Raw genomic sequence first — 20,687 nt, forward strand, 5'->3', positions numbered from 1 at the left:
GATAGGGCTAACATTAGATCTAGGTTTATGGCTAGGATTAGGGTTAATGTAAGTGATAGGGTTAGAACTAGGGATAGGGCTAGGGTGAAAGTGAGAGTTAGTCTTAGGGCTAGGCTTAAGGTTTGGGTTAGGTATAGGGCTTAATTAGGGTTAGAAATATGGCTAGGTTTATGGTTATATTTAGGCCTTGAGTTAGTTTGGGGCTTAGAGTTAGGTTTATTGTAAGCGAGGGGATTAGAGCTAGGTTTAGGGTTAGGGTGAAGGTTAGAATGAGAGTTAGGGCTAGGGTTTCATTAGAGTTATGATTAAGGCTAGGTTTAGGGCTATAATGAGGGCTAGGGTGTTAGGGATAGGTCTAGGTTTACCATTAAGTTTAGGGTTTCATTTAGGGTAAAGGATAGGGTTAGAGTTAGGATTAGGGCTAGTGTTAGGGTTAGGGTTATGTTAAAGCTAGGTTTAGGGCTCAGATTAAAGCTGTTTTTTTTTTTTTTTTTTTTTTTTTTTTTGTGTGTGTGTGTGTGTTAGGGTTAAGCTAGTGTTAGGGCAATAGCTAATGTAAGAACTAGGGTTACAATTAGGGTTAGTTTTATGGTTAAGTTTAGGGGAAGGTCTAGTGTTAGGGTTAGGTTTAAGGTTAGGGTGATATTTAGAGTTAGGCTTAGTTATACAATATGAGTCAGGATCAAAGTTAGGGTTAGAACTCAAATAAGGATTAGGGTTACTGTTAGGTTTTGGTGTTTAGAGCTAGGGTGAGTTTAGGATATAAGTCGGGGTCAGAGTTAGTTGTAAGGTTAATGTTAGGACTAGAATTTAGTTCACTGTTAAGTCTAAATGTAGTTTTAGGGTTTGGTTTAAGTTAAGGTTTAGGGATAGGGCTATTGCTTGGTTTTGTTTTACTGCTAGGGTTAGAGTTAGTGCTATACTTTTGAGATTAGCGTTAGGGTGAGTGTTAATGTTAGTGTTAGGATTAGGCTTATGTTTAGGGTTAGATTTAGAGTTAGGGTTAGATATAGGGTTAGGGCTAGGACTAAAAATAGGGCAAGGGAAAAGGCTAGGTTTAGAGCTACAGTTAGGATTAGGGTTGGGTTATGATTAAGGCTAGGTTTAGGGCTAAGTTGAGGGCTAGCATTTGTTTTAGGGTTAGGGATAGGATAAGGTCTAGGGCAAATTTCAGTTCCAGAATTATGATTAAAGATAGTTTTAGGGTTAGCATTTTGACTTCGTCTAGGTTAAGAGTTAGATTTAGTGTTACAGTCAAGTTTAGAGCTAGGGATATTATTAGTTTCAAGGTCTGATTTAAGGTTGGAATAGGTTAAGGTTTAAAGTTAGGGCTCAAATTAGTGTAGGGTTAGAATTAGGATAATGATAGGGTTAGGATTAGGGTTAAGATTAAGTTTAGGACAATGGATAGAGTTAGGATTAGGGATAGGGTTATGTTTATTCCTAGGGTTAGCATTAGGGTTAGAGTTATGGTTATGGTAATTGATAGATTTAGAGATAGGTTTAGGGCTAGTGTTATGGTTACGATTAGGGCTAGGGTTAGGGTTAGGGTTAAAGCTAGGGTTAGGGCTCATATTATGACTAGGTTTTGGGTAAAATTAGGGCTAGCATTATGGTTACTGCTAATGTAAGTACTAGGGTGATGATTAGGGCTAGTTGTAGGTTATAGGGAAATGGTTAGTGTTAGGATTAGGTTTCAGTTTAGGGTGATGTTTAGAGCTAGTAGGGTTAGGGTCATTGTCAGGTTTAGGTTTAGTTTTAGGGTCCGGCTTCCAACTCGAATTAGGGCTAGGGTTAGGGCTAGGTATAGGGTTAGGATTTGGTTTAGGTTAAGGGTTAGGGTTAGAGCTATGGGTTTGTTTGTTTTAGGTCTAGGGCTAAGGTTGGGGCTAGTTTTAGGATTAGTTTTATGGTTTGGGCTAGTGTGAGGGTTAGGCTAAGGCTTTGGGTTAGGGCTAGATTTAGAGTTAGGCTTTTTATAAGGTTAGTAGTAGGGCTAATGATATGGCAAGGGTTAGTACTAGGGTTAGGCTAAGGTTAGGTTTACAATAAGATATATGGTTAGAACAAGTGATAGGGTAGTGTAAGAATTAGAGTAAGTCTTAGGGTTATGGTGAGTATTAGGAATAGGGCTAAATTACGGCTAGGATTAGTGTTAGGCCTAGGGTTATGGGTGTTTTTAGAATTAGTATTAGAATTAGAGCTAGGTTTAGGGTTAGGCTTAGGCATTGAGTTAGGGTTAGATTTAGAGTTAGGTTTAGATCTAGGGTTAGTGCTAGGGCTAAAGATAAGACACGGTTTATGACTATGGTTAGGGTTAGAATTACGGTTTTGTTTAGGGTAAGGGATGTGATTTTAGCTATGTTTAGGGTTACGGTGAGGATTAGTATTAAAGTTAGGGCTAGGATTATCATTAAGGCTAGGTTTAGGGCTAGGATGAGGACTAGGGTTTGTGTTATGTTAGCGATAGTATTAGGGCTAGGGCTAATGTGAGGTCTAGGTTACAGTTAGGGATAGACTTTTTTGTTACGTTTATTGCTTGGTCCAGTGTAAGGTTTGGTTTTTGGTAAAGGTCAGACTTAGATATAGGGTTTTTTTAGGGTCAGAGTCAGGGTTAGGTTTTGGATTAAGTTAGGGTTTTGGTGTAGGGCTCTAATTAGTGTTAGATTTATGTTTAGGATAATGACAGGGTTAGGTTTAGGGTTCAGGTTTGGTTTAGTGTAATGGATAGGGTTAGTGTTAGCCTAGGTTTAGCATAAGTGTTAGGGTTATTGTTAAGGTAATGGATAGGGTTAGAAATAAGGTTAGGGCTAGGCTTATGTATAGGATTAGGGCTAGTGTTTGGCTTAGGGTTAGGTTTAAGTTAAGGGTTGAAACTAGTTTTATCACTCTGATTAAGGCTAGATTTGGGGTTAGGTTAGTGCTAGGGTTAAGGCTATGGCTATTGTATGAAGTAGGGTCATGATTAGCGCTTGTTATAGGGTTAGGTTTATAGCTAGGTTTAGTGTTAGGGTTAGGTTTACAGTTTCATAGACCTAAGGTTAGAGCTGGAGTTAGTGTTAGGCTCAGAGTCAGGTTCAGGTTTAGTTTTCAGTTTAGGGTGAGGACTAGAATTAGGGTAGGTTTAGGGCAAGGTGTAGGGTTAGTGTTGGGTTTAGATTAAGTGTTAGGGTTAGGGCTATGTCTTTTTTTTTAGGGTTAGGGGTAACGTTAGGGCTAGTTTTAGGATAAGCATTAGGATTTGGGCTAGTGTTATTGTGAGGTTTAGGGTTAGGTTAAGTTTTAGGATTAGGGGTAGGGTTAGATTTATGGCTAGATGTAGTCTTAAGGTTAGGTTTAGATTTAGAGTTAGGTTTATATCTAGGGTTTGAGCTAGGGCTAAGGATAAGGCTAGGGTTAGGGCTTAGTTTAGGTCTAGGTTTAGGTGATGGTAAAGGATAGGGTTAGAACAAGGTATAGGGCTAGGGCAAGAGTTTGAGTTAGTCTTAGGGCTAGGGTTAGGTTTAGTGTTAGGGATAGGGCTAAATTGGGGCTGGGATTAGGGCTAGGGTTAGTGTTAGGGTTAAGCCTAGGTTAGGGCTAGGTTTAGTGTTAGGTTTTGGGTTAGGGTTAGGTTTAGTGTAAGGGATGGGATTATAGCTAGTTTTAGGACTAGGGTGAGAATTAGGGTTAAATTTAGAGTTAGGGTTAGGGTTAGGGTTATGATTAAGGTGAGGTTTATGGCTAGGATGTGGGTTCAGATTTGTGTTACGGTTAGGGTTAAGATGAAATCTAGGGCTAATGTCAGGTCTAGGGAATGGTTATGGATAATTTTACGGTTAGATTTATGACTAGATCTATTGTAAAGTTTAGTATTCTTGTTAGGGTCAGGTTTAGAGGTATGGGTATTATTAGGGTCTGGGTCAGTGCTGCAGTTTGGATTAGGTTAAGGTTTAGGGTTAGGGCTTGAATTAGCATTAGGATTAGGGATAGGGTAACGATATGGTTAGGTTTAAGTTTCAGGTTAGGTGTAGGTTAATGGATAGTGTTAAGGCAAGGGATTGGAGTAGGCTTCGGCCTAGGGTGAGCATAGGGTTTAGGGTTATCATTAGGATAATGGATAGGGTTAGAGCTAGGCTTAGGGCTTGGGTTAGGGTTAGGATTAGGTCTAGTGTTAGGCTTAGGGTTAGGGTTAGGGCTAGGGTTATGGTTAGGTTTAGCTTTAGGTTTAAATCTAGGGTAGGGCTTGGTTAGGGCTAGGTTTTGCGATAGGTTAGGGCTGTGGCCAATGTAAGAACTAGTGTTATGATTAGGGCTAGTTTTATGGTTAATGTTAGGACTAAGTGTAGTTTTAGGGTTAGGTTTAGAATTAGGTGATGTTTAGAGCTAGGGTTAGTGTTAGTTTCAGAAACAGTGTTTGGGTGAGGGTAATGGTTAGTGTTAAAACCAGAATTAGGACTAGGTTTATGTCTAGAGGTAGAGTTAGTGTTTGTGTTAGGCTAAGGGTTATTGTTAAGGCTAAGTCTAGGTTTTTCTCTAGGTCTAGGGCTAGAGTTATGGCTAGATTTACGATTAGGTTTAGGTCTAGGGCTAGTGTGAGGTTCAGGTTTAGGTATAAGTTTAACAGTAGGGCTAGTGTTAGGGTTCAGTTTATGGTTATGTTCAGGTTTAGACCTACAATTAGTGTTAGTGTCAGGATAAGGGTTAGGGTTAGTGTTAGTGTTTGGGTTATGGTTAGACCTAGAATGAGGGCTAAGTTTAGGACTAGGAATAGGGTTAGGTTTGGGGTTAGGATAAAGATTATGGTTAGGACTAGGGTTAGCATTAGTGTGAGGGTTTGGTTTAACGTAAAAGATAGGGATAGAACTAAGTTTAGGACTAGGTTTAGCGCTAAGATTAGGCTTAGGTTTAGGAGTAAAGCTCAGGTTAGTGCTAAGATTAGGGCTAGTTTTGAATTATGGTTAGGGCTAGTGCTAGTGTTACAGCAAATGTAAGAACTAGGGTTATGATTAGGATTAGTTTTAGGGTTAGGTTTAGGGGTAGACTTAGTGTTAGGGTTAGATTTAAAGTTAGTGTTGTGTTTAGAGCTAGGGTTAGTGTCAGGATATGATTCAGGGTCATGGTTAGGTTTAGGGTAGGGTTAGGACTCGAATTAGATCTAGTGTTTGCGCTACATGTAGGTTTAGGGTTTGGTTTAGGTTAAGGGTTAGGGTTAGGGGTATGGCTTGAATTTGTTATAGAGCTAGGGCTAAGGTTAGGGCTAGTTTTATGATTAGCCTTAGGGTTAGGGCTCGTTACAGTGTTGGGCTTAGGCATCAGTTTAGGTTTAGATTTAGAGTTAGGATTCCATCTAGGGTAGTGCGAGACGTAAGGACAGGGCAAGAGTTGTGACTAGCGTTAGGGCTAGGTTTAGGGTTATGTAGAGGGATATTGTTAGAACTAGGGATAGCTCTTGTGTGAGAGTTATAGTTTGTCTTAATTCTATCATTAGGGTTAGGTTTCAAAAGAGGGCTAAATTAGGGATAGGATTTGGTTAGGTTTAGTTTTAGGGCTAGAGTTAGAGTTAGGGTTACAGTTAGGGCTACGGGTAGGGTTATGATAAGGGTAAGGTTTAGGGTTTAAGCTAGCATTAGGACTAGTGTGAGTGTTAGGTATAATGTTAGTTATAGGGTTATGGTTTGAGTTAGGGTTAAGGCTATGACAAGGGTTAGGTTTAGTGTTAGGTCTATGGTTATGTTTATGATTAGGGTTAGGGATAGAGTTACGTTTAGGGCTAGGGTTATCATTAAGTTTAGAGATAGGATTAAGGTAATGGCTATAGTTATAGCTAGGATTAGTGATATGGTCAAGTTTAGAATTAAGGCTAGTGTTAGGTTTATGGTTAGGAATAGGTATAAGGTTAGGTTTAGGCTAAGGTTTAGGCTTTGAGTTAGAGTTAGGAGTAAGGCGAGGGTTAGTGTCAGGGATATGTTTAGGGTTATGGTTTTGCTTAACGTAGGTTTAGTCCTAGGATTAGGGCTAGGTTTTGTGTTAGGTTTAGGTCCAGGGTTACGGCTATGGGTAACGTAAGATCTAACATACTGATTAGGGCTAGTGTTATTGTTAGGTTTATGGCTAGGTCTAGTGTTAGGTTTAGGTTTTGGGATAAGGGTCAGGTTTAGAACTAGGTTTAGTGTTTATGTAGGGGCAGTTTTAGTTTAGACTTAGGTTAGGGTGAAACCAGAATTAGGACTAGGTTTATGTCTAGAGGTATGATTAGTGTTTGTTTTAGGTAAAGGGTTATGGTTAAGGGTAGGGCTAAGTTTTATTTTTTAGGTCTAGGTCTAGAGTTATGGCTAGATTTTGGATTAGGTTTAGGTCTAGTGTTAGGATTAGGTTTATGTATGAGATTACTGGTAGGGCTAGTTTTAGGGTTCAGTTTAGGGTTAGGGTCAGATTTATACCGAGGGTTTTTGTTAGACTTAGGGTTTGGGTTAGGGCTAGAGCTAGAATGAGGGATAGGGTTAGGACTAATAATAGGGTTAGGGTTTGGGTTAGGCTAAGGATTAGAATTAGGACTAAGGTTAGCATTCGGATAGGGTTTGGCTTAGGGTAAGTGATAGAGTTAGATCTGGGGTTAGGGCTAAGGCTAGGTTTAGGGTTAGGTTTACATCTAGGTTTAGGACTCAGATTATGGCTAGTTTTTTCTCTTAGGTTTAGGCCTACGATTATGGCTATGGCTAATGTAAGATTTAGGGTTATGATTGGGTTAGTTGTAGGGTTAGTATTTGGTCTAGGTCTACTTTAGCACTATCTTTAGGGTTAGTTTGATATTTAGAGCCACAGTTAGTGTTAGGATATAAGTCAGGAATAGGTTTAGGGCTAGGATAATGGCTAGGTTTCTTCTGAGGTTTATGGCTAGTGTTAGGGCTATGGGTAATGTAAGAACAAGGGTTATGGTTATGGCTAGTTTTAGGGTTAGAATTATGGATCAGTCTAGTTTAGGGTTAGGTTTTGATTAAGATAAGGTTTAGAGCTAGGGTTTGTGTTAGGGTAAGAGTCATTGTTTGGGTTAGGGTTAGGTTTAGGTTTAGGGCCAGAATTAGTACTAGCATTGGTTCTAGGGACAGGGTTAGTCTTTGCATTAGATTAAGGGTTATTGTTAGGGCTAGTGCTAGGTTTTGTTTAGGGATAAGGCTAGATTTATGACTCTGTTTAGGATTAGGTTTTGTCTAGGGCTAGTATTAGGGTTAGGTTAGGTATAGTTTTACTGGTAGGGGTACTGTTAGGGTTTGACTTAGGTTTAGGGTCAGGTTTAGACCTAGGATTAGTGTTAGGGTCAGAATAAGTGTCAAGGTTAGGATTAGGGTTTGGGTTAGGGTTAGAGGTAGAATGAGGGCTAGGGTTAACTAGTAACAGAATTAGGGTTTGAATTAGGGTTTGGGGTAGGCTAAGGATTAGATTTAGGACTAGAGTAGCATTAGGGTGAGGCTTTAGCTTAGGGAAAGTGATAGGGTTGGAGGTAGGGTTAGGTTTAGGGCTAGGGTTGTGGTTAGGGTTAGCATTATACCTAGGGTTAGGACTCGAATTAGGGCTAGGATTTGTGTTCGCATTAGGGCTACAGCTAATTTAAGAATTAGATTTCTTATTAGAGGTAGTTTTAGGGTTAGAATTAGGATGATATTTAGAGATAGGGTTAGTGTTATGGTCAGAATCAGGGTAAGGGTTATTTCTAGGGTTAGGGTTAGGACTCACATTAGGGGTAGATGTAGAGCTAGCTATAGATTTAGTGTTTGGTTTAGGATAAGGCTTATGGTTATGATTATGGCTTGGTTTTGTTTTAGGGCTAGTGTATGTTAAGGGCTAGTATTCCAATTAGCATTAAGGTTAGGGCTAGTGTTAGTGTGAGGTGTATGCTTAAATTTAGGTTTAGATCCAGGTTTAGGGCTAGGGTGCAGGGTAAGCCTAGGGTTGGGTCTAGGGATAGGCCATGGTGTGGATTATGTAAGGGATATGTTTAGAACTAGGCATAGGGCTCTGGTAAGAATTAGAGTTAGTGCTAGGGCTAGAGATAGGGTTAAGTTTAGGGTTGGGCTAAATTAGGGCTAGGATTAGCATTAGGGTTATTGTTAGTTTTAGGGCTAGGATTAGCTCTAGGGTTATTGTTAGTTTTAGGGCTAGGATTAGCTCTAGGGTTAGTGTTAGTTTTAGGCCCAGGTTTACTGCTATTGTTAGGGCTAGCATTAGGGTTAGGGTAAGGTATGATGTTACAGCTAGGTTTAGGGCTAGGGCAAAGGATAAAATTAGGGTTAGAGCTACAATTAAATTTAGTGTTAGAATAAAGGCTAGGCTAAGAGCTAGGATTAGGGCTAGGGTTTGTGTTAGGGTTAGGGCTAGGATTAGGGCTAGGGCTAATGACAGGTCTAGGTTTATGGTTAGAGTTAGTTTTAGGGTTATATTTATGGCCAGGTCTATTGTAAGGGTTAGGTTGAGGATTTGGGTCAGCTTTACAGCTAGGGTTATTATTTTTGTCATAGTCAGAATTACGATATGGGTTAGTTTCAGGTTTAGGTTAGGGCTCAAATTACCATTAGGATTAGGGTAATGGATATGGTTAGGTTTAGGGTTCAGGCTAGGTTTTGGTAATGGATAGGGTTAGGGTTAGGGCTAAGAATATGGTTAGGGTTGGGCTATATATATAGGGTTAGAAAAAGGTTTAGGCTTAGGGTTGGATTAACTTATGTGTTAGAGCTAGGATTAGGTTTATGGTTAGGTTTAAAGCTATGTTTAGAGCTCAGATTAGGGCTAGGTTTGGGGTGAGGTTAGGGCTAGTTTAGGACTATAGCTAATGTAAGATCTAGGGTTACAATTAGGGCTAGTTTTAGGGTTAGCATTAAGTCTAGGTTTAGTGTTGGGGTCAGATTTAAATTTAGGGTGATGATTAGAAATATGATTAGTGTTAGGGTCAGACTCATGTTCTGTGATATTTTTTGGTTAGAGATAGGACACGAATTAGGGCTGGATTAATGCTAGATTTAGGGTTAGGGTCTGTGTTAAGAATTAGGGATAGGGCTTGTCTATTATATAATTATAAATAAATTTAGCGTTAAAATTAAGTGAGGGTTAGGGTTAGGGTTATGGCTCAGTTTTGTTTTTTATCTAGGGCTAGGGTTAGGGCTATTTTTAGGATTAGTGATAATGTTAGGGCTAGTGGTAGAGTGAGTTTTAGGCTTAGATTTATTGTTATGTTTAGATATAGTTTTAGGAATAGGGCTAGGGCTAGGGTTAGGGTTAATGTTAGGTCTAGTAATAGGATTATGATAACAGAAAGGGTTACAACATGAAATAGGGCTAGGGCGAGTGTTAGAGTTAGTCTTAGGTCTAGTGTTGAGTTTAGGTTTATGTTTAGGGCTAAAATAGGGCTAGAATTGGTGATAGGATTAGTGTTAGTGTTAGGCCTATGAATAGGGCTAGGATGAGGGTTTGTGTTAGGGCTAGGGCTAGGATTAGGGCTAGGACTAATGTCAGGTCTAGCAGTATAGTTATGGATAGTTTTATGGTTAGATTATGGCTAGGTCTAAGTAACGATTAGGATTAGGGTAAAGTCTGGTTAAGAGCTAGGTGAATTATTAAGGTCTGGGTCAGGGTTAGGGATTGGTTTCAGTTAAGTTTTAGGATTAAGGCTCAAAATAGCATTAGGTTTTGTCAATGGATTGGGTTATATTTAGGGTTCAAGATAGGTTTAGGGTTTTGAATAAAGTTAGGGATAGCTATACGTTTAGGTTTAGTCCTATTGTTAGCATTTGTAATAGGCTTATGCTTAGGGTAATGGATAGGATTACAGCTAGGGTTGGAGCTAGGTTTATGGTTAGGATTATGGCTAGAGTTAGAGTTAGGTTTAGAGTTATGGTTAGGGTAAGTCTTAAGGTTGAGCTAGGTTTAGGCCTAGGGCGAGGGTTAGGGTTAGAGCAGGTCGAGGATAAAAGTTAAGGTTAGGGATATGGTTTGGGCTATGGAAATAGACCTGAAAATCAAACAGGGTTTATGTTAGCTGCTTGAAACTGCACATACACCTTCAATTCTCTGTGAGGACACGCTGGTATGTTTCTTGTGAGTGTAGGCCTAAGCTGAAGCATGCAAAAACAACTTTATCCAAGAGCCATCTAGGAGAAAGCAGGGAAATATGCACTGAAATTCCTCCCATAATTTTTTGGTCAGATTTGTTTGATACTGCATAGGATTCATCATTTACCTTGCCCCACAAAGCACTGCAAGTGTGAGACTTCTAGAATCAATGGTTCTCTAATCCAATTAGGGTTATTGTTAGGTTTAGGGTTAGGGCTAGGGTTAGATGTAGTGTTAGGGTGAGAGTTAGTTTTGTTCAAAAATTTTTGATACTTGGGAGGAGTCATCTTTTACCTAGCCTTAATATGCTGCCTAGGTTTGGGCCTTCTTGTTTCAATGGTTCACTATCAGGATCACTCTATCTTTTAAGTTTTCACTTAATATTGACCTATATAGGTAAATAAAAATGGAGGTTGATATCAAACCGTGTTGGTGCTAGCTGCTTAAAACTTCAAACACTGAATCAGTTCTCTGAGGGCACTCTCCTATTTGTTCCTTGTGAAAGTAGCCCTAAGATAAAGAAGGCAAAAATAACTTTCTCCAAGAGCACTTTAGAGAAAACAGTGAAATATGCATGAACTGAAATACCACCTCAATTATTTGGTCGTATTTCTTTGACACTGCATAGCATTCATCTGATAGCTTAGTCCACTAGGGTACCAAAGTTTGGGACACTAGGATCAACAGCTTTTTTAGACAGGTTAGGGTTTGTGTTAAGATTAGTGTTAGGGCTAGTGTTAGAGATAGTATTAGGGTTAGATTAATTTTGTTCATTTTTTTTTTTTTGATACTGGGCAGGATTCAATTATTCCTATCCTTACTATATTTACCATGTTTGGTCCTCCTAGGTTCAATGGTTGACTGTAAGGAACATTTTATGTTTTAAAGTTTCAGTTCATTTTTTCCTATTATGGTAAATGGAAATGGAGCTGGAAATCAAACAGTTTTGGTGCTAGCTGTTTGAAACTTCACACTCCATCAATTTTCTGTGGGAAATCTCTGGTTTGTTCTTGTGAAAGGAGGCCTAAGCTGAAGCATGTAAAAACAACTTTAATCCTAGGGTCCTTTAGGAGAAAACAGGGAAATATGCATGTACCAAAATACTCCATGAATTATTTGGTCAGATTTCTTTAATACTGCACAGCATTCATCCCTTAGCTTTCCCCACTAGGCTACCCACATTTGTAACTTCTAAGGTCAAAGGTCCCATAAAAAAAGTTAGGGTTAAGGGAAGGGCTAGGGTTATAGCTAGTTTTAGGGTTAGAGTTAGTTTAATTCAAAATTCTTTGATACTTGCAGGATTTATCTTTTAGCTAGATTTAGTCTGTTCCCCAGGTTTAGGCCTTCTCAGTTCACATGTTCGCTTTCAGGAGAAGTTTGTATTTTAATATTTCATTTTATTTTGTCCTTTATGGGTAAGTTAATGAAGCTAAAAATCAAACAGTGTTTGTGCTAGCTGCTTGAAACTTCATGCATTCCATCAGTTCTCTATAGGGACTCTGCTATGTTCCTTGTGAAAATAGGACTAAGCTTAAGCATGCAAAAACAAATTTATCTGAGAGCCCTTTAGGAGAAAACAGGGAAAAGTGCATGTACTGAAATTCCTCCCATTATTTTTTGGTCAGATTTTTTTTCATGCTGCATACGATTCATCACTTAGCTTGCCCCACAAGGCTCCACAAGTGCAGGAATTCTAGGATCACTGGTTTTCTAATCATGTTAGGGCTAGGGTTAGGTTTAGGGTTAGGGCTAGGGTTAGGTTTAGAGGTAATGTTTGAGTGAGAGTTAGTTTTGCTCAAATTTCTTTGATACTGGGGAGGAGTCATCTTTTATCTAGCCTTAGTATACTCCCAATGTATGCTCTTCTCAATTATATGGTTCACTTTCATGAACACTTTGTATTTGAAGGTTTCACTACATTTTGACCTATATGAGTAAATGAAAATGGAGTTGGAAATCAAACAAAAGACATCCTTACCCCAAACCTAACATTAAACCTAACATTAAATGTAGCCCTAACCCTAGGCCTAAGCCTAACACTAATCCTAGACCTATTCCTAGCCTTAATTTAGCCATAACCCTAACCTTAACCCTAACCCTAATACTAACTCTAACTCTTGCCCTAGCCCTATTCCTAGTTCTAACCTGATCCCTTACCATAAGCTAAACACTAGCCCTAACCTTAGTTCTAACACTAGCCATAGACCTATCCTGGAATTAATCATAACTCTATATGTACCCCTAATCCTAAACTCACCCTAACACTAGCAATAACAATAACACTAATCCTAAAACTACCCTTAAATTTAGCCTTAGCCCTAAAACAAAACTGAGCCATAATACTAACCCTAATCCTTAACCTAAACCAAATTCTAACCCTATATTTAGCTCTAAATTCGAGTCCTATCCCTAACCATAAAACTAACCCTGACCCTTACTCTGATATTACCATAAACCCTAATTCAAAACATCACTCTTAATCTAAACCTAATTATAAAACTAGACTTAGCCCAAAATAACCCTAAAACAAGACCTAATGGTAACCCTGGTTCTTACATTAGCCATATCCCTAAGAAGAGCCCTAAGGTAACCCAGAACCTAGCCCTAATCTGAGACACAACCCTAGCTTTAACCCTAACTCTAATCCTAAAACGAACTCTAACCCTTACCCTAAACCTAACCCTATGTTTAATCCTTGCACTAACCCTACACCTAACCATAAACCTAGCTTTAACCCTATCCATAACCCAGCCCTAACCCTAGCTCTAACACTATACATTACCCTAACCCTAAACCTAAACCTAATGCTAACCCTCAGCCTGACCCTAGCACTATCCATAACCCTAATCTATCCATTACCATAAACATAACCTGAACCCTATCCCTAACCTTATCATTACCCTAAGTCTAAACTTAACCCTTATGCTAACTTGAGCTCTAATCCTAAACCTTAACCTAAACCAAACCCTAACTCTGGCCCTTACCATAATAATACCCCTAACTCTAAACATGACCCTCACCCTCATCCTAACCCTTATACTCTACCTAGCCATAAATCTATGCCAAAAACTATTCTTAACCATAACAGTATACCTTACATAAGCCTTAGCCCTAATGCTAGCCCTAAACCTAACAAAATCCCTAGTCCTAATCCTAGGCCTAACACTAGCTTTCATCCTAACTCTACAATTAACGTGATCCCTAACCCTAATTTTAACCCTCACCCTAGTCTAAACCTAGCTGCAACATCATACCTTACCCTAACTATAACCCTACTCCTAACACAAGTTCTAACCCTGTCCCTAATCATAAGCATCATTGTCATACTAACGGTAACCCTAGACCTATTCCTAATCCTTAGCCTAATCAAAACCCTAACCCTAATAATAGTCCTAAACCTAGCTCTCATTCTATCTCTAATCCTATTCCAAACCCTAATTGTAACCCTGGACCTTATTCTGATTATTACACTAACCCTAGGTCTAAACCTGACCCTAACCCAAGACCAAACCCTAACACTATCCCTACCAGTAATCTTATATCTAAACCTGACCCTAACCCTAGCCCTAGACCTAAACCTAATACTAAATCTAGCATTAACTTTAGCCCTAGGCCTAAAGAAAACCTAGCCCTAGCCATAATAATATCCCTTAAACTAACAAATAGACTAACCCTACCCCTAGACATAAACCTAGTCCTAATTCTGTATTTAAGCTTCACTCTAACACTAACCTGAACACTGACCCTGCATTTAAGCTATCTCTAAACCTGACTCTAACCAAAAACCTAACACTAACACTTGACTTAGCCTTAATGTTAACCCTACAAATTGCCCTAATAATAATCATAGCTGTTATATTACAAATAGCCCTAACCCTACACCTTAACCTAACATAAAACCAGGAGTGAATCCTAGGACTAAACCTAGCCCTAAGAATAACCCTGACCCTAACCCTAGATCTAATACAACCCCAACCCTAGCCTTAGTCTAAACCTTACTCAATGCCTAACCCTTACCCTAAATATATACTTAGACCTATCCCTAACTCTAACCCTAACCCTAGCCCTAACCCTAAACTTAACCTTATCCCTAAACCTAGCTCTAAACCTACCCATTACCCTAATCCTAACCCTAAAACTATTGATAACTCTAGTCATAACCCTAACCATAACCATAACCATAACCAAAAAAACAAACCCTAGACCTAACCGTAAACCTAACACTCAACATAGGCTTAACCCTAGCTCAAATCCTTAAATATACCATAAACCTAAACCTAACCATACCTTAAGCTTAACCCTAAAACTAAATCTAACACTAACCCTAACCATAAACCATACCTACATCTAACCATATACATTAACTTTAACCCTTATCCTAACCCTAATGATATTCCCAGCCCTAACCCTAAACCTACCATAATCCTATTCCTAGACCTAACACTGAACTTAACCCTTGTTCTAGCCCTAGCTGTAACTCTAGCACAAACCCTAACCCTAACCCTAAACAAACCCTTGCCCAAACTCTAAACCTAGCCCTAATCCTAACCATAACCATAGCCCAAACTGTAGCTCTAAATCTATTATTCTAATCATAACAGTAAACATAATGCTAACCCTAGCCCTAACCCTAACACTACTTCTATCCCTTGCTCTGATTCTAACCTTAACCCTCACCCTAGCCCTAACAATTAATCAATCCTTACCCTTACCCTTAATCTAACTGTAAGAAACCCCCAACCCTAAACCTAACCCTGACCCTAGCCCTATTCCTAAACTTAACTCTAGCCTTAACCCTAACTCAAACCCCACCAATTACCCTAACCCTAACCATGAACCTCATGATAACCCTAGCCCTAACTGTAAAAAAATCTCTAACCATAACCGTAAAACTAACCCTAGACCTAACTATAAACCTAAACCTTGCTGTAGTCCTAACCCTAGCTCAAACCCTAAACGTTTTGCTAAACCTAACACTGTTTTTCTAAACCTAAACCTAACCCTAACCCTAATCCGATATCTAAACCTGTTCATTACCCTAATCCTAATGTATCCCTAGCCCTAACCCTAATACTAACACTAACCCTAGACCTAACCCTAAACCTAACCCTACACTTAGCACTAATCCTAGCTCAAAACCTAACCAGTACCCTAAACCTAACACTAACCCTAAACCTAGATTTAACCCTAACCCTAACCCTAACTCTACCCTAATCCTAAAAATAACCCTAGCCCTAACACTAACTCTAACCCTATCCATTACCCTAATGATAACCATAATGCTAACCCTAGGCCTAACATCCAAGCCTATTTATGAACCTAAACCTAACCTGAATCCTAAACCTAACTTGAAGCCTAAAACTAACCCTATCCATTACCATAACCCTAACTGTAACACTAATGGTAATGTGAGCCCTAAACCTAAATCTCAACCTAACCCAAAACCTGACTCTGACCATTATAATACCCATAGGTCTATACCTGAACCTTACTCTATACCTAACTCTGACACTAGACATAGCCATAAACATTACCTGAAAACTATCCCTAACCATAACCCTAGACCTGATAATTGCCCTAGCTCTAATTCTTGCCATAACCCTAAAACAAACCCTAGCCCTCATCCTAGCCCTAAACCTAGCCTTGATCCTAACCTGAACAGTAACTCTATCCCTATTCCTAATTTTATCCCTTGCCCTATTTCCAAACCTAGATATAACCCCATCCCTTCCCCTAAATCTAACCCTAACTCTAACCCTAGACTTAAGGCTTAAACTAATCCTAGATCTGATCCTAGCCCTAATTTAGCCATAACCCTATCACTAGCACTAAGAATAACTCTCTCCATAGCTCTATTCCTAGTTCTAACCCTGTCCCTTAACATAACCCTTACACTACCTCTAACCTCAGCCCTAAACCTAGCCCTATTACTAACCCTAGATCTAACCATTACTCGAAATCTAACCCTAACCCTAAGTGTAAACCTCCCACTGAAACGAGCCCTAACACTAGCGCTAATCCTATATCTAGCCCTATCCTAGTCCTAGCCCTAGTCAAAACTAAGCCACACCTCTAACCATAATCCTTAACCTAAAACAAACTTAACTCTACACCTATCCTTAACCCTTGTCCTAATTCCAGTCATGCCATGACCCTAAAACTAACCTTGATACTGATTCTGACCCTAACACTAACTCTAGCTCTCAGATCACCCTAAAAATATACCTAACCTTAAAAATAGACGTAGCCCTAACCCTAACTTTAAAAGTAGCCCTAATCATAACTCTACTTCTTACATTAGTGTTATCCCTAATTCTAGCTCTAGCCTAACCCTAAACCTAGACCTAATTTGAGCTCTATGCTTAGTTTTAACCCTAAACCTAACCCTAGCACTAACCATTACCCTAAACCTAACCCCAACAATAAAACTTTCCCTAAACCTAAACCTCACCTTAGCCTTAATCCTAAACATAATTCTAGCCCTAAACCTAGCTCTAACCATATCCATTACCTAACCATAACTCCAACCCTAATGCTAACCCTAGGATAGCCCTAACCCTATCTCTAGCCCTAACTATCCAATACCCTAAACCTAACCTGAACCCTAAACCTAACCATATCCATTACCCTAACCGTAACGCTAACCCTAATGCTAATTAGAGACCTAAATCTTAACCTTAACCTAACCCAAATCTTAGCTGTGACCATGACTCTATATCTAAACCTAACTCTAATTCTAAACCTAACTCTTAATTTAACTGTTAACATAAGTTTAAACTAAACCCTAACACTACCCCTAACCATAACACTAATACTAAAGATTGCCCTATTCCTAGACCTAGGCATAAAATAAAACCAAGCCATAACCCTAAGCCTAACCCTTAACGTAAACCAAAACCTAACCCTAGACCTAGCCCTAATCCTAACTCTAAAATTAACCCTGACACTAAAGCTGACATTAACACTAATCCTATCTATAAACATCACCCTAACATAAAACTAACTCTAACACTAGACGTAGCCATAACCCTAATATTAAGACTAGCCTTAATCATAATGCTAGTTAGTACATTAGTAGTTGTCCTAACCCTAGCCCTAACTCTAACACAAACCCTACCCCTAATCTGAGCTCTAACACTAGCTTTAACCCTAATCTTAACCCTAACACCAGCAATAACCATAACCCTAACCCTAGTTCTAAACTAATACTTACCCTAAGCCAAACCCTAACCCAAATGCTAACCATAGTCCTAACCCTAATCCTTAGCCTAAGTTAAACTCTAAATGTATTACTAGTCTTAACCCTAGCCCTCATTCTAGCTCTAATCCTAACCTTGACTCCCATCTCATCCTAACAGTAACCCTAAGTCTAAAACTGACCCTATACCTAAACCAAACCCTAACACTAGACCTACCAGTAAATGTATACCTATATTTAAGCCTGACTCTAGACCTAGACCCAAAGTTAATTCTAAATATAGCTACATCTCTAGCCCTAGACCTAAAAAACCCCAAAAACCTAGCACTATATCTAACAATAATCCTTAACGTAAACCAAACACTTAGCGTATCACTCGACCTAAGAGTAGTCCTAATTCTGGCTCTAACCCTAACTCTAACCCTATCCCAAACACTGACACTGATTCTAACACTAAACCTAGCTTTAAACCTGATTAACACTGATTTAAATCTGATTCTAACACTAAAGCTAGATTTAAACTAGACCTAGGCATAACCCTAACCCTAAAACTAGTCCTAAACACAACCCTAGCTCTTATATTATGCATAGTACTAACCATAGCTCTAAACCTAACACAAAACCTGGCCCTAATCCTAGGCCTAAACTTAGCCTTAAGCATAAACCAAGCCTAACCCTAGCCCTAAACCTAAACGTAAACCTAAACTTCGCCTTAGACCTAACCCTAGCTAAAAGCCTAACCCTTAAACTAAACATAACCCTAGTCCTACCCTAAACCCTAACCCTAACCCTAGCCCTAATCCTAACATTAACCCTACCCAGAATATTAGCTATAACCATATACATTACCCTAACCCTAAAAATAACACTAATTAAAACCCTATCTCCAACACTAAACGGAACTATAACCATAAATGTAAACCTAGACATAGACCTCAACCTAACACCTGCCCTAGCCCTAACCCTAGCTCAAACACTAAACCTTACCCTAGCCTAACCATAACCCTAGCCCTAAACCTAACACTTACCCTAACCCTAACACTTACCCTAAACTTAACACTAGCCCTATCCCTGAACCTAACCCTAATCCTAGAATTAATTCAAACCATAAACTAGCCCTAACATTAGCTCTAAACCTATCCATTATACTAAACATAAACCTAACCCTAATGATTACCCTAACCTGTTCACTAAATCTAACCATTCCACTACCCTAAACCTAGCCCTTAACAGCTATAACCCCACCCACTTAACTGAAACCTAAACTAAACCCTATCCATTACACTAACTCTAAACCTAACACTAACGCTAATTTGAGCAATAACCCTAAACCTTAACCTAAATCAAATGTTAACACTGACACGAACCCTAATAACCCTAGCTCTAAAGCTAACCTTTAACCTAAAACTAACCCTTACACTAGATTTACCCATAGCCTATCCCTAAAAATATCCTTAACCGTAACCCTAGACCTGATATTAGCTTTAGCCCGAATCCTAGACTAAACCTATCCAAAAACCTACCCCTCATTCTATCCCTAAACCTAGCCTTAATCCTAAACGAACCATAACCTTAGGCCAAATCCTAATTTCATCCCTAACCCTAGCCCTTAACTTAACTACAACCCCACCTAGTACCCTAAACATAACCCTAAAACCAATGTTAACCCTAACCCTATCCCAAACCTGGGCCTAACTCTAACACTAACCCTACACCTGAAGGTAGCTATAACCCCACCCATTCCCCTAAACTTAATTCTAACCCCAATGCTAACCAAGACCCTAGCCCAAACCCTAGGCCTAATGCTAAAAACAATTCCACCTCTAATCCTAGCACTAATTTAGCCCTAAACCTAATCCTAACCCTAAACCTCTAACTCTAATCTCATCTTAGCCATATCCTTAGTTCTAACCACAATTCTTACGTAACCCTAACCCTAACCACAGCTCTATCCCTAGCCCTAACCCTAGATCTAACCCTAACTCTAAATCTAACATTAACCCTAAGTCTAAACCTCAACCTAACACTAGCTCTAACCTTGATGCTAAACCAAAATTTAGCCCTAACCCTAGCCTTAACCCTAGCCCTAAAACAAAACCAAGCCATAGCCCTAACCCTAACCCTTAACCTAAACCAAAGCCTAAACCTACACCTAGCTCTAACTTTAGCCTTAATTCAAATTCTAAAAATAATGCTAAAACTAACCCTTACCCTCACACTGCCCCTAGCAATAACCCTTCCTCTAAACATCACCCTAACCATAAACATAACAATAACACTAGTCCTAGCCCTAACCCTAACCCTAAAACTAGCAAAATTGTAGCAGTAGTTCGTACATTAACCATAGCCCTAACCCTAGCCCTATCAATTACTCTAAACATAACCCTAATTCTAGTGCTAACTCTAGGCCTAAATCTAACCCGATCCCTAACCGTGACCCTATCCATTATGCTAAACATAACCTGAATCCTAAACCTAACACTCTCATTAGCGTAATTCAAACCCTAATACGAATTCAAGCTCTAAACCTAAATCCTAACCTAAACAAACTCTAAACCTGACACTGACCCTAATAATACCCCTAGCTCTAAATTTGACCCTTACCCTAAACCTAACACTTATACTAAACATAGCCAAAAACCTAACCCTAAAACTCACCATAACTGTAACCCTAGACCTGACATTAGCCCTAACACTAATTCTAGCCCTATTCCTAACACCCTAGCCCTCACTGTAGTCCTAAACTTAGCCTAAATAATAACTCTAATGAAACCCAAGCCCTAATCCTAATTCTAACCTTCACTCTAGCACTAAATCTAGCTCTAACCCCATCAGTTACACTAAACCTAACTCTAAGCTTAAAACTAACTCAAGGCCTAAACATAACCATAAACCTAGCCCTTTTCTTAGCCCTAATTAAGCTCTATACCTAACTGAAACCCTAATCCTAGCCCCAAGACTAACTCTCACTTTTGCCCTAGCCTTATACATAGCTCTAACCCTATCCCTTCCATTAACCCTAATCCTAGCCATAAACCTAGATCTAACGTTAGCCCAATCCTTAGCCCTAGACCTAACCCTAGATCTAATCCTAACTCTAAATTTAACTCTAACCTTAAGCCTAAACCTAACCATAACACTAACCCTAAACCTAACACTAATCCTAAAACTGGCCCTAACCATAGTCCTAGCTTTAAAACAAAACCGAGCCATAGCCCTAACTTTAAAACTTAACCTAAACCAAAACCTAACCCTACACCTAGCCCTAAGCCTAGCCCTAATTTGAGTCCAAATCCTAATCCTAAAACTAACCTGACTTTGAATTTGACCCTTACACTGACCCTATCTCTAAACATCATCCTAACCCTAAACCTAACCCTAAAAATAGATCTAGTCCAAACCCTAA

The sequence above is a fragment of the Marmota flaviventris genome, chromosome 13, assembly GCF_047511675.1.
Source record: "Marmota flaviventris isolate mMarFla1 chromosome 13, mMarFla1.hap1, whole genome shotgun sequence".
Classification (NCBI taxonomy): domain Eukaryota; kingdom Metazoa; phylum Chordata; class Mammalia; order Rodentia; family Sciuridae; genus Marmota; species Marmota flaviventris.